Source organism: Lygodium microphyllum, chromosome 16 (genome assembly GCF_053477565.2).
Source record: "Lygodium microphyllum isolate KBCC chromosome 16, Lygodium_microphyllum_v1.1.10, whole genome shotgun sequence".
Taxonomy (NCBI): domain Eukaryota; kingdom Viridiplantae; phylum Streptophyta; class Polypodiopsida; order Schizaeales; family Lygodiaceae; genus Lygodium; species Lygodium microphyllum.
The window spans coordinates 81,304,778-81,318,301 of NC_141150.1; the positions used below are offsets into that span (position 1 = coordinate 81,304,778).

The following is a 13,524-nucleotide window of genomic DNA, read 5'->3' on the forward strand; positions in this document are numbered from 1 at the left end:
AACACGTTCATAGCCTCTTCTCCTATGCACGATGACAGGGTTGCTCTGGAAGTTTCTAGGACTGTTTATTGATTGCTCCCATCTCCGCGGACTAGTTGTAGGGAGCCATCTCCCTTCTTTGTCTCCCCTCTCTCCGTTTTCTCTCTCTGCCTACGCAGAGATAGTACAGACACAATGCTCACTTGTTGTAACGACAGAGAGCCTTGGTTGCTAGAGTGATAGAAGTAGTTGCACTTCTAGTCTGTTGTAGGGAACTTTGTTTCTCTCTAATCATTATGCTGATTTCTGTCTACACTGCTCAGCATTCCTCAATCGACTATGTGCCGCAGCCTTCATGATTCTCTGAGTCTAGCACCATCGTTCACTAAGCGCCACCTATTCTAGTGTATTTTGAGGTTTGATTGGCATGCGAAACCAGAACTGGTGAGATAGAAGGGCTGTTCATGGACTTTGGCAACCCAATCAACAAATTCCTTTGCATTGGGTACTGTGGCAGATAGAAACACAAATCTAGCATTCTTAGGAGCCATGACAATACTCTTTTCTCATACAACCCCTCTTTCTTGATCCCTCATGTAGTGCACTTCGTCAAAGATTATCCAAGCTACTTCGCGCATGACTTCTGATCCTCTATACTGCATGCTTCGAAGGATCTCTGTTGTCATCACCAAACAGGAGGCATTCTCAGAAATCGTTACATCCCCTGTCATAAGGCCAACATCAGAAAATTCCTCAGATAGCTCTCGAAACTTTTGGTTGCTCAAAGCTTTGATTGGTGATGTATAAATCACGCGTTGATTTTCTCGCAGAGACATAGCAATTGCATACTCTGCAACAACTGTCTTTCCAGCAGATGTGTGAGCTGAAACCAGCACGGACTCGCCAGCCTCGATGCAACGAATGGCTTCCTGTTGGAAAGGGTCGAGGGTGAAAGGATAGTCTTTGGCGGGCTTGCCCGGAGCCGGGCGCTTCTCTGCTGGCCTCTCCTGGTATCAGAGCTTCATGGTGTCCTCTGCATGATTGATGTCCAGCATAGATCTCGACATAGTAGTTCAAGTGCGGGAAGCTTAGCATGATATGCGCTATCAAATTCAGACTGCTTTTGGCTGATCCTGCTTGAATATGGCGCCTCTATTTGATGAGATTGTAGATTGCCATGCGGCCTTGTAAACAGATGATGAATTCAAACGAAGGATGATTCGTAACCTCTCTGCATGAGCAACGAGCTCCCGGTTGACATTTGGTGCTACCAAGCCAGGGCGCCATGCTAATCTCCCCCCTTCTTCCTCAGTGTAATTTTTCTCTGTCGAGCCGCAGAGTATCGTCCCTCCTCCCCATATCCATCCTCGAATGCTCTAGTCCTCTATCTTTTTTCCCGGATTAGCCTCGACTTCTTTTTTCCATCCCATACACTTGCTTTTCCCTCCCTCTTTAGCTTTTGAAAATCCCCTCTTTAGCCTCCTTCTTTCGTGTTTTCTTTTCCCCTTTTGTTTCACCTCAAATTAGCTTCCCTCCCAGAACCAGAAAAGCACCAAGGAAAAGTAGCCCAAAAGTAGCCACGAGCTGTAATGCCAAAGAACCTCAATCGAAAGTGTTCCCACTCGGAAGAAAACATCCCATGACCATGAAAGAGACATTTGAATCGAAACTGCCTTCAAATCTAGTCGTTCAGGTGTTGCTATCACAATTTCAGCATCACATGAGCTTAACCCTTCAATTTGATGTAGAACAGAAGTGTGTGTGTGTAAGCATATGGAATGCATGCCAAAGGTTAGCTTTAAGAGTTTACAAACTTTTATGATCTGTAAAGTCCGCTCAGCTGAGTACACGAGCAATAGTGCTGATGGATTTTGGCAAGCAATGGTTCCATGCTCAAGGGCAAGCTGCACATGAGCCTCATGTTCATCTGAAAATTTACTGGTCTTCTTAAACTCCCTTGTTAATACCATTTGTATCTTCAGCATAAGCAAACAACTTGGGAACCTCGGAAAAACCATACTCATTGCAGATCTAGAACCCATTCTCCTTCTAATTTGTTTATACCAAATATCAGATTCAATCCCAAACAGTGCTTGTCTCTTCTGTAAAATTGAACATGAACCAACTGAAAGAAAAATGTTCAAGCAAAGCAAAGCACAACATCTACGTCAAAGTATGTACAAAGTAACAAATCTCACGCACAACTTTTGGGTGGTTTTCACACCTCGAATGCGCAGCAATACGACATCCACCCCCTCTAATCCTGCGCATCCTCCGGATGGGCCAACTACCCATGATCATTATCATCAAGATCCACAAACAGATCAACCTCTTCATTATGCATTTCCGATGTCATATCATCTATTTCTTCTATTGGAATTTCTTCTCATTGCTCTTCTCTTGAAAATTCTTCCAATGCATATTCCTCATCATCTCTTTTCTTGAAAATCTTGATTCTTTTTCCAGCAACAGGCACTCTAAGCACTGTTCCATCCAATTCTGTCAGCTCATATGTTGCATTATCAAAGACATGTCTGACTATGTATGGCCCAAACCATCTTTTCACCATCTTCCGAAGTGCAGTATGCTGATTTTCAAGGCTGCTATCAAAGACCAATACCCAATCTCCCTCTTCTATTGCTCTAGGCTGCAAGCGATGCCTGTTGTGAAACCTTCCTTATTCCTTAGTCTAGCAACCTTCAACCTGTCAATAGCTAGCTGAATATCCTCTGGTCTCCTCTCCAACTGTCGAATCCGAAAAGCTAAGAGCTCTTCTCTCGTCAAATCCTCCTGCCAAGGTAAAACTGACCAAGTCAAAGCACAAGTCTCAATCAGCATAACAGGTTTCTGACCATACATCAACTCTGCAGGCATATATCCTGTAGTAACACTATGAGTCGTACGATCAGCCCACAAAGCAAATGGTAGAAGTCTCGGCCATTCTCCAATCCGTCCTCTGCATGCTTTGGCTAATGCTTTCACTATCGGCGGATGCCCTCTTTCACTCTTCCCATTTCCCTCTGGATTATATGCTGTGGTTAGAGCCAACTTGATTCCTAGCTGAGAGAAAAACTCCCTAGCTTCATCTGCATCCAATTCACCACGATCCGCAGTGATCTTACCCACACAACCATACCTGCAGAAAATTTCCTCCAATAAGAACTTACACACTGCACTAGTGGTCTTCGTTCTCAACATGATTGGTAAGATCCTCTCTAGCCAAAACAATGTATCTCATCTGCCATAGACCCATAGGCATGGTAACCAAATCAACTACCCACTTATAATGAATGCATAGCGGATAGGTCGGATGAAGCTCATCTCGATGACGCACTATTGAATACATCTGGCAGTCTCTGCAAGTCTCAACAAAGTGAGAAACATCTCTATACATGCCTTTCCACCAATATTTCTCCTTGATTTTCTCATAAGTAGCCCACACTCCTCTATGACCAGCCCAAGGACTCTCATGAAACTCCCTCATCACCTGTAACTGTGTCTCTCTATCGCAGACAACCCGCAAAGGTAATCCGCCTCTTTTCTTCGGATGCTTCCAAAGAAATCCGTCCTTGAGAAAATAACCATAGGCTTTCCTTCTGATCTTCTTGAACTCTTCATCTGTCCATTCATCTCTTTTGCTTAGTGTACTAAGGTACCTGCCAATCTGCAACCAATCTCCAACATAGAGTTCTTCTATGAAAGCCACAATATCATAGACATGACAAACATGATCAACCATAGTGGCTGAAATTTCTGCATCATCCTCTTCTGCAAGTAGAGTCTCCTCATCATCATATCTAGCTCTAGACAACATATCTGCCACTGGATTATCCTTCCCTGCTATGTGTTTAAATTCCGGATTTAATGACTTGATGTATGCAATCCATCTCAGCATAGCTATATCCGGAGTAGAGCAACTCGTAATCATACCAATCAATGGCAAGCAATCTGTCTCTACCGCAACTGAAGCTCCAATAAAGTACTCCTTGTCACATTTGAGAGCCGTGACAATCCCCAATAACTCCCTCTTGATTTGCGGATATCTCCTCTGTCTCTCGTTTAGGACTTTCGCCCCAAACCGAATAGCATACCTACTTCCATCTGCATCATCTTGACCCACAGCCCAACCTATGCCAATTGGACTAGTGTCAACTATCAATACAATAGGCCTATCACAATTATAATCCGCTTTCCTGAGAGTAGGAGCATTCTGTAATAACTTCTTCAATTTCCGCATAGCTTTAGTGTGGCTCTCATCCCAATAGAATTTCTGCCCCTTTCGAAGCAGCTGATACAAACAATCTGCTATGTGTGCAAAACGAGGTATCCAAATCATATAAAACACACAAGCACCAATGAATCTCCGTACCTCTGAAGTAGTAGAACAATACTCTGCAATCTTGCCTATAGCATTCACCTTATCAGGTGAGGGTTTTCTGCCATAATATCCACACATATACCCAACAATGACAACCTCATTCACTCCAAAAATAGATTTTTGCCCTGAAAGTGTCAAGTTCACTTCTTCTAACCTGGCCAAAATCTTCTCACATGCTGAAATATGATCAGCCACAAAGTATCTACATCCCTGCTCATTTAGACTCTCATTCTTCTCTTCTTCTGCACACCCCTTAATGGGCACATCATCCAAGAAAGGCATAGTAAGCTGAGGTATGTAATCACGAAGGACCTTATGCATGGCATTCATCATATGCGCAACAGAATTAGTGGCACCTTGAGGCAAGGTACACATCCTGACAAGCCCAATAGGAGTTCTCATGGTGGTTATGTCCCTGCTTTCCAAAGCCAGCTGAAACTGATCATATCCTGAATACAAATCACCCAAAGAATAGATGGCACGTCCAGCAAATGCCTCTGCAAACTCATCCACAACTGGACCTATACCAACATTCCTGATAGTAACTCTGTTCACTGGCTGCATGTCCTGAATAAATCGGAGAGTACCATTCTTCTTTGGAATTGTAAACCACCTGTTTGAGTATGGTGCAGATGAAGGCTCAAGGATTCCCATCCTGATTTTCTCATTCAATAAATCAATCAGCTTTGGCAAGTGTGCTTTAGGCACTGGAATAGGTCGGAGATTCCATGGGATATGAGGAATAGTAAAAATGACCATAGGAGCAACAATATCAGGATTCACACATCCAATCTCATGTGGGAAAAAAGAAAATCCCCTTCCATGACGCTCAAGCATCTCCTGAAAGCATTGCTTCTCTATGGGTAACAAGAAATCACCATTTCCAATTTTCAATTCAGCAAGAGTCTCTGCTGAAAATTTATGACCAATATGCTCCGGATTCCTCAAAATTTGATGTTTAGCAGCCCTCTCTATTTGCTGATCACTGTTAGGTGGAAGCGGTACAGCAACCGGCTTCACCTTCTTATCCACAGTTTTGTATTTCGTGTCAACCCTGGCTTCATTATGCTCATCTGCATTACATAAACCTTGCTGTAAATCAGCAATTCTGCACTCCAATGGCTGAATATTCTCAGCCCTCTGCTCTATGGACTGCATAGAAACAGCCCCAAACTCTGAATGCTGAAATATTTCAGCAGTAAACTTTGTTGGCTGAAAATTTTCAGCCCTCTGTCTCTCTGAAAGCTGATCATAACCAGCTGGAAACTCTGTTTGCTGAATTTCTTCAGCACTCAACACTCTTTGCTGAGTTACCTCAGCCTCTGACTCAATCTGTGACATAAAATCTGCAATTTCATGAAACATGTCCAGGGACTGCACTAATACATTACTGTGACAATTCAGCATATCAGTTTTCAGCATATCTCCCATTTCTGTCATTGTATCTGCACAAATCACACTGTCATACATCCCATCTATGTGCTCATCATCCTCCAAAATTCCTGCATTTTTCAAATTTTTCTCCTTCCTGCATATATACTGCCTGGCAGCTCTAGGCAACCTAGAAGTCTTCTGATAACTCATCGAACTGTTTGCTGAAATCCCAACAAAACCGGAGGAGAAAACACCGCTGCCAGGAGGCGAGAACTCCAATCTCCTCTGTTCTGTACCACCGTCGTCTCGCGAAACGGCGGTACCTAATGAAAACCCGAATCCCTCACAATGGGCAAAGGTGCATCTCTGAGGGTATCTCTGTTTCTAACATGGTTCACACATACAGTCATAAACTGAACTGCTCTCATACCATCTTTACTGCGAATCTGTGCATAAGCAGATCCATCATCCATGACCTTTGTTTCCATGCGCATCTCTGTAATGAATGGCTGACCAAGAATTATGGGATAAGAGCATGAATCCTGTACAAAGAAATGAAAATCCTCCTCTACATCACCAATAGAAACCCTGACACTAGGACATGCAGCATACAAATCACCTGCAGTGTTATTGGCGGCTCTCATACGCCACCCATGCTCTACATCCATAGGCCATCTGTTACTCTCATAAACTCCACGAACTATGAGATTAATCTCTGAACCATGATCAACCAATGCAACATAAGGCACATGTTTCTCTCCAATCTTTACCATCGTCTCTTTAGTTGCCCTAGCCCAATGGCTCCGCGAAAAGTGACTACGCGGTATCATGACAGGCTCATCAATTTCAGCATAATGCATAGGCTGAACCCTCTTCTCTACCTGCGGAAAAACAAAAGCATTATCAACCATAACCTCATCCTCATCCTCATCCAATTCCCCAATCAAAACTCCCTGTGTATCAGTGGTAGACAATGCATGTCTTTTCCTCTTCAGAACCTCCTGAAATTGATCCTGAAACTCTCTTTCTGAGATGCCCAAAATCTCAGAAATAGTGAAAGTCACCTCACTGCCAAGTATCTTATCATTAAAGATTTTCTTCATGTCTGTAGATGTCTCAATATCGGACATCAATCTGAATCCTGGCTGCTTTCTCTCTCTAGGCTCTTGCCTCTTTTCTCTCTTTTGAACATCATCCATCTGTCGATCTGGCCCTGGTCTTGAAGACGGTCCTGCAATAGGTGGAGTAACAAACTCACCCCCTCTAGTCTTCTTAGCTGCACTTGGCCTTTCTTCATCTCTCTTACGCTTCTCCTCAACAAGTACATCTGCACCATGAGACTTAGCCAAATAAGCATAAATAGAATACGTGTCAATAGGTGAGTCCCAACCTGTCTCTGATCTGATGCTAGAGCCTGCACTAGTCAAAACAGTTTGCTGAATTTTTTTCCTTGTTTGCAATCTCCATAGCATAAGTCCATAGCACTGACTGAGTCTCTGATCCCTTCTCAATCTGTACTCCATATGCAGAAGCATCACCTCTAGCTGTCACATAAGAAGTACGCGCAGCCATATCCTCCACTAACTTCTTCATTCCACCTTTACCAAAGTTGGTAGCAAGTGGAGCTCCTGTCTCAATCAACCAAATCTTACCATCTTGCCCCCAATATACCACATTCTTCCTCCTTGCATCCTGAAAAGATTCACAATCCCTGCAATGCTGATGGTCCGTACTATCACACCAAATACATCTCCGATCTCTCCTAGGTGCACTAGGAGCACTCCTAGGTGCAGTAGGAGCGCTAGAAGAAGCAGTAGGTGCAGTCGAAGCAAACTGCTCCTTCAACTTTCCAACCAACTCCGCTTTGACTGACTCCAGTGTCAAATCTGTGATGCCTTTGATTATGTCATCAAGAGAAGTAGGTACCAATGGAGCGGATGGTTTTGGAGCAGAAGGTGTAGGCATCGGTCGTGGAACAGGAGGAATAGGTGGAGTAGAAACAGTAGGCACTGGCATAGGCCAAGAAACTGGCTGAGGAGGAAAATAAATAATAGGGATAGAAGTAGGCATAGGAGCTGATGATGGTGTAGGTGTCATGGAACCATTCTGTAGGTGAGTCTTCCATATCCTCCTCTTGGTCAAAGTCGAGACTGCATCCTGAGCATCATGCCAATCAGTTTTAAGACCCATAGGCTTCGTGCGATCTTCAAGAAGCTCACCCAATTCTTCTTGAAGAGCAAGAACTGCAGCTTGCAAGAAAAGCTCAACCTTTTCAACATCCAATGCTCTTTGTTCAATGGCATCAAGCTGACTATACCTCTCTTCGAATTCTCGAATCAACTCCGAAGCAGCTAGACCTTTGTTTGGCATGTAGACCCACTCTCGGAATGATCGCCGAGTCGCCATACCAAAGTCCTCAAGGAAGTATTCTTCTTTCAAGGCCTTCTTAAAATCTTGCCAATGTGTATTTTGAATAAAAAGATCAGTCACTTTTGTCCTCAAAGCAGGTGTGACAAGACGAAGGAAGTACTTACTCATAAGTCCAGCAGGAACTCCAAAAAACCCCATCTTGATCTCATATGTCTTCAAATATGCTGAAACATTACGCCCGTCAAATAGCTTCTTCTCATTTTCAACTGCTTCAATAGCTTTAGTCGCGCTGTTTGCATTCTCCTGCTCTGAATAGAGTTGCCTTTGCTGAGACAACTGCTGTTGATGCAATTGTTGTTGCTGCTGCATATACAATTGTGTTTGCTGATTTTGGAGCTGCATATACATGGACATATTCTGCAAAATCTGCTTTAGATCCTCCGTTGAAGTACTTGACGCAGCAGTCATTGATGGAGCTGAAGTAGACGTAGCTGGAACTGTAGAAGAAGCTGAAATAGAGGCTGAAGTATCTCCCATCCTGAAATTTCTGCGACGCTTTCACATCGGGTTCACCAAAGATGTCAAAGGGTTTTGAAAGCAATGTCGCATCTTCAGAAGTCCTTGATAAATTTCAGGATAAAAGATTAGTCAAGTATGACATTTACAACCTTGCAAACAAGTTCAGATAAATATATTATCCATGTGTAGCATTTGTTTGTTTTAATACATTCAGATCCTTTTAAGAATTGTCTTTTAATGTGACTGAAATGAGTAGCCTCTGTTTATACAAGAACTGAAATCTCAAAATATTGTTTTTGATATTAATTCTTCAATGGCACTCTTAATGAGCTTCAAGAAAAGATACAGAGAACACTTGATAGAAAGTTTGGACTGTTTCTGAGCAATAATCATCAATCAAAATCTCTCATTTTCTCTTGTCATGATGTCATTCACAAGAGAAAAATTTTATGTCTTTAGATTCCAGAAAGAGGTGTAGAAATTTGTGCTGGTTCTATTTTCTGCAACTCCAGTCCTCTGTCAAAAATTGTATGAGTAGATTCTGCTACTGCTGGTTGTAGAGAATAGAATAACACTTCCATGAATATGCTTCAAGTAGCACAGAGAAAATCATAACAGTAAATGCTGTTTGTTTTCAGTTGATGATCAAGGAATATGTCGTTCATGTCCACATGTCTAAAACGAATTTGCAGACCCTCAGACTACAGGTGTTGGCCATCTCCAGTCCAAACACGTTCATAGCCTCTTCTCCTATGCACGATGACATGGTTGCTCTGGAAGTTTCCAGGACTATTTATTGATTGCTCCCGTCTCCGCGGACTGGTTGTAGGGAGCCATCTCCCTTCTTTGTCTCCCCTCTCTCCATTTTCTCTCTCTGCCTACGCAGAGATAGTATAGACACAATGCTCACTTGTTGTAACGACAGAGAGCCTTGGTTGCTAGAGTGATAGAAGTAGTTGCACTTCTAGTCTGTTGCAGGGAACATTGTTTCTCTCTAATCATTATGCTGATTTCTGTCTACACTGCTCAGCATTCCTCAATCGACTATGTGCCACAGCCTTCATGATTCTCTGAGTCTAGCACCATCGTTCACTAAGCGCCACCTATTCTAGTGTATTTTGAGGTTTGATTGGCATGCGAAACCAGAACTGGTGAGATAGAAGGGCTGTTCATGGACTTTGGCAACCCAATCAACAAATTCCTTTGCATTGGGTACTGTGGCAGATAGAAACACAAATCTAGCATTCTTAGGAGCCATGACAATACTCTTTTCTCATACAACCCCTCTTTCTTGATCCCTCATGTAGTGCACTTCATCAAAGATTATCCAAGCTACTTCGCGCATGACTTCTGATCCTCTATACTGCATGCTTCGAAGGATCTCTGTTGTCATCACCAAACAGGAGGCATTCTCAGAAATCGTTACATCCCCTGTCATAAGGCCAACATCAGAAAATTCCTCAGATAGCTCTCGAAACTTTTGGTTGCTCAAAGCTTTGATTGGTGATGTATAAATCACGCGTTGATTTTCTCGCAGAGACACAGCAATTGCATACTCTGCAACAACTGTCTTTCCAGCAGATGTGTGAGCTGAAACCAGCACGGACTCGCCAGCCTCGATGCAACGAATGGCTTCTTGTTGGAAAGGGTCGAGGGTGAAAGGATAGTCTTTGGCGGGCTTGCCCGGAGCCGGGCGCTTCTTTGCTGGCCTCTCCTGGTATCAGAGCTTCATGGTGTCCTCTGCATGATTGATGTCCAGAATAGATCTCGACATAGTAGTTCAAGTGCGGGAAGCTTAGCACGATATGCGCTATCAAATTCAGACTGCTTTTGGCTGATCCTGCTTGAATATGGTGCCTCTATTTGATGAGATTGTAGATTGCCCTGCGGCCTTGTAAACAGATGATGAATTCAAACAAAGGATGATTTGTAACCTCTCTGCATGAGCAACGAGCTCCCGGTTGACATTTGGTGCTACCAAGCCAGGGCGCCATGCTAATCTCCCCCCTTCTTCCTCAGTGTAATTTTTCTCTGTCGAGCCGCAGAGTATCGTCCCTCCTCCCCATATCCATCCTCGAATGATCTGTTCCTCTATCTTTTTTCCCGGATTAGCCTCGACTTCTTTTTTCCATCCCATACACTTGCTTTTCCCTCCCTCTTTAGCTTTTGAAAATCCCCTCTTTAGCCTCCTTCTTTCGTGTTTTCTTTTCCCCTTTTGTTTCACCTCAAATTAGCTTCCCTCCCAGAACCAGAAAAGCACCAAGGAAAAGTAGCCCAAAAGTAGCCACGGGCTGTAATGCCAAAGAACCTCAATCGAAAGTGTTCCCACTCGGAAGAAAACATCCCATGACCATGAAAGAGACATTTGAATCGAAACTGCCTTCAAATCTAGTCGTTCAGGTGTTGCTATCACAATTTCAGCATCACATGAGCTTAACCCTTCAATTTGATGTAGAACAGAAGTGTGTGTGTGTAAGCATATGGAATGCATGCCAAAGGTTAGCTTTAAGAGTTTACAAACTTTTATGATCTGTAAAGTCCGCTCAGCTGAGTACACGAGCAATAGTGCTGATGGATTTTGGCAAGCAATGGTTCCATGCTCAAGGGCAAGCTGCACATGAGCCTCATGTTCATCTGAAAATTTACTGGTCTTCTTAAACTCCCTTGTCAATACCATTTGTATCTTCAGCATAAGCAAACAACTTGGGAACCTCGGAAAAACCATACTCATTGCAGATCTAGAACCCATTCTCCTTCTAATTTGTTTATACCAAATATCAGATTCAATCCCAAACAGCGCTTGTCTCTTCTATAAAATTGAACATGAACCAACTGAAAGAAAAATGTTCAAGCAAAGCAAAGCACAACGTCTACGTCAAAGTATGTACAACGTAACAAATCTCACGCACAACTTTTGGGTGGTTTTCACACCTCGAATGCGCAGCAATACGACAGCGCCTACTACTTCTTCTAGTGCTCCTAGTGCACCTAGGAGTGCTCCTAGTGCACCTAGGAGAGATCGGAGATATATTTGGTGTGATAGTACGGACCATCAGCATTGCAGGGATTGTGAGTCTTTTCAGGATGCAAGGAGGAAGAATTTGGTATATTGGGGGCAAGATGGTAAGATTTGGTTGACTGAGACAGGAGCTCCACTTGCTGCCAACTTTGGTAAAGGTGGAATGAAGAAGTTAGTGGAGGACATGGCTGCGCGTACTTCTTATGTGACAGCTAGAGGTGATGCTTCTGCATATGGAGTCCAGATTGAGAAGGGATCAGAGACTCAGTCAGTTTTATGGACTTATGCTATGGAGACTGCAAACAAGGGGAAAATTCAGCAAACTGTTTTGACTAGTGCAGGCTCTAGCATCAGATCAGAGACAGTTTGGGACTCGCCTGTTGACAGGTACTCTATTTATGCTTATTTGGCTAAATCTCATGGTGCAGATGTATTTGTTGAGGAGAAGCGTAAGAGGGATGAAGAAAATCCAAGTGCAGCTAAGAAAACTAGAGGGGGTGAGTTTGTTACTCCACCTACTGCAGGACCGTCTTCAAGACCAGGGCCAGATCGACAGATGGAGGATGCTCAAAAGAGAGAAAAGAGGCAAGAGCCTAGAGAGAGAAAGTAGCCAGGGTTCAGATTGATGTCTGATATTGAGACATCTACAGATATGAAGAAAATCTTTAATGATAAGATACTTGGCAGTGAGGTGACTTTCACTATTTCTGAGATTTTGGGCATCTCAAAAAGAGAGTTTCAGGATCAGTTTCAGGAGGTCCTGAAGAGGAAAAGGCATGCATTGTCTACCACTGATACACAAGGAGTTTTGATTGGGGAGTTGGATGAGGATGAGGATGAGGTTATGGTTGATAATGCTTCTATTTTTCCGCAGGTAGAGAAGAGGGTTCAGCCTATGCATTATGCTGAAATTGATGAGCCTGTCATGATACCGCGTAGTCACTTTTCGCGGAGCCATTGGGCTAGGTCAACTACAGAGACGATGGTAAAGATTGGAGAGAAACAAGTGCCTTATGTTGCATTGGTGGATCATGGTTCAGAGATTAATCTCATAGTTCGTGGAGTTTATGAGAGTAACAAATGGCCTATGGATGTAGAGCATGGGTGGCGTATGAGAGCCGCCAATAACACTGCAGGTGATTTGTATGCTGCTTGTCCTAGTGTCAGGGTTTCTATTGGTGATGTAGAGGAGGATTTTCATTTCTTTGTGCAGGATTCATGCTCTTATCCCATAATTCTTGGTCAGCCATTCATCACAGAAATGCGCATGGAAACAAAGGTCATGGATGATGGATCTGCTTATGCACGGATTCGCAGTAAAGATGGTATGAGAGCAGTTCAGTTTATGACTGTATGTGTGAACCATGTTAGAAACAGGGATACTCTCAGAGATGCACCTTTGCCCACTGTGAGGGATTCGGGTTTTCATTAGGTACCGCCGTTTCGCAAGACGACGGTGGTACAGAGGAGAGGAGATTGGAGTTCTCGCCTCCTGGCAGCGGTGTTTTCTCCTCCGGTTTTGTTGGGATTTCAGCAAACAGTTCGATGAGCTATCAGAAGACTTCTACATTGCCTAGAGCTGCCAAGCAGTATATATGCAGGAAGGAGAAAAATTTGAAAAATGCAGGAATTTTGGAGAATGATGAGTACATAGATGGGATGTATGACAGTGTGATTTGTGCAGATACGATGACAGAGATGGGAGATATGCTGAAAACTGATATGCTGAATTGTCACAGTAATGTATTAGTGCAGTCCCTGGACATGTTTCATGAAATTGCAGATTTTATGTCACAGATTGAGTCAGAGGCTGAGGTAACTCAGCAAAGAGTGTTGAGTGTTGAAGAAATTTAGCAAACAGAGTTTCCAGCTGGTTATGATCAGC

The 13,524-nt window shown here is 43.3% G+C and overlaps 2 pseudogenes; both read right to left on the reverse strand.

Annotated features, from left to right (window-relative positions):
* Positions 1-441: 441 nt before the first annotated feature.
* LOC148023036 (DExH-box ATP-dependent RNA helicase DExH9 pseudogene) lies at positions 442-9,878 on the reverse strand (annotated as a pseudogene).
* On the reverse strand, positions 9,790-10,757 carry LOC148023037 (DExH-box ATP-dependent RNA helicase DExH9 pseudogene; annotated as a pseudogene).
* Between the last annotated feature and the right edge of the window lie 2,767 nt (positions 10,758-13,524).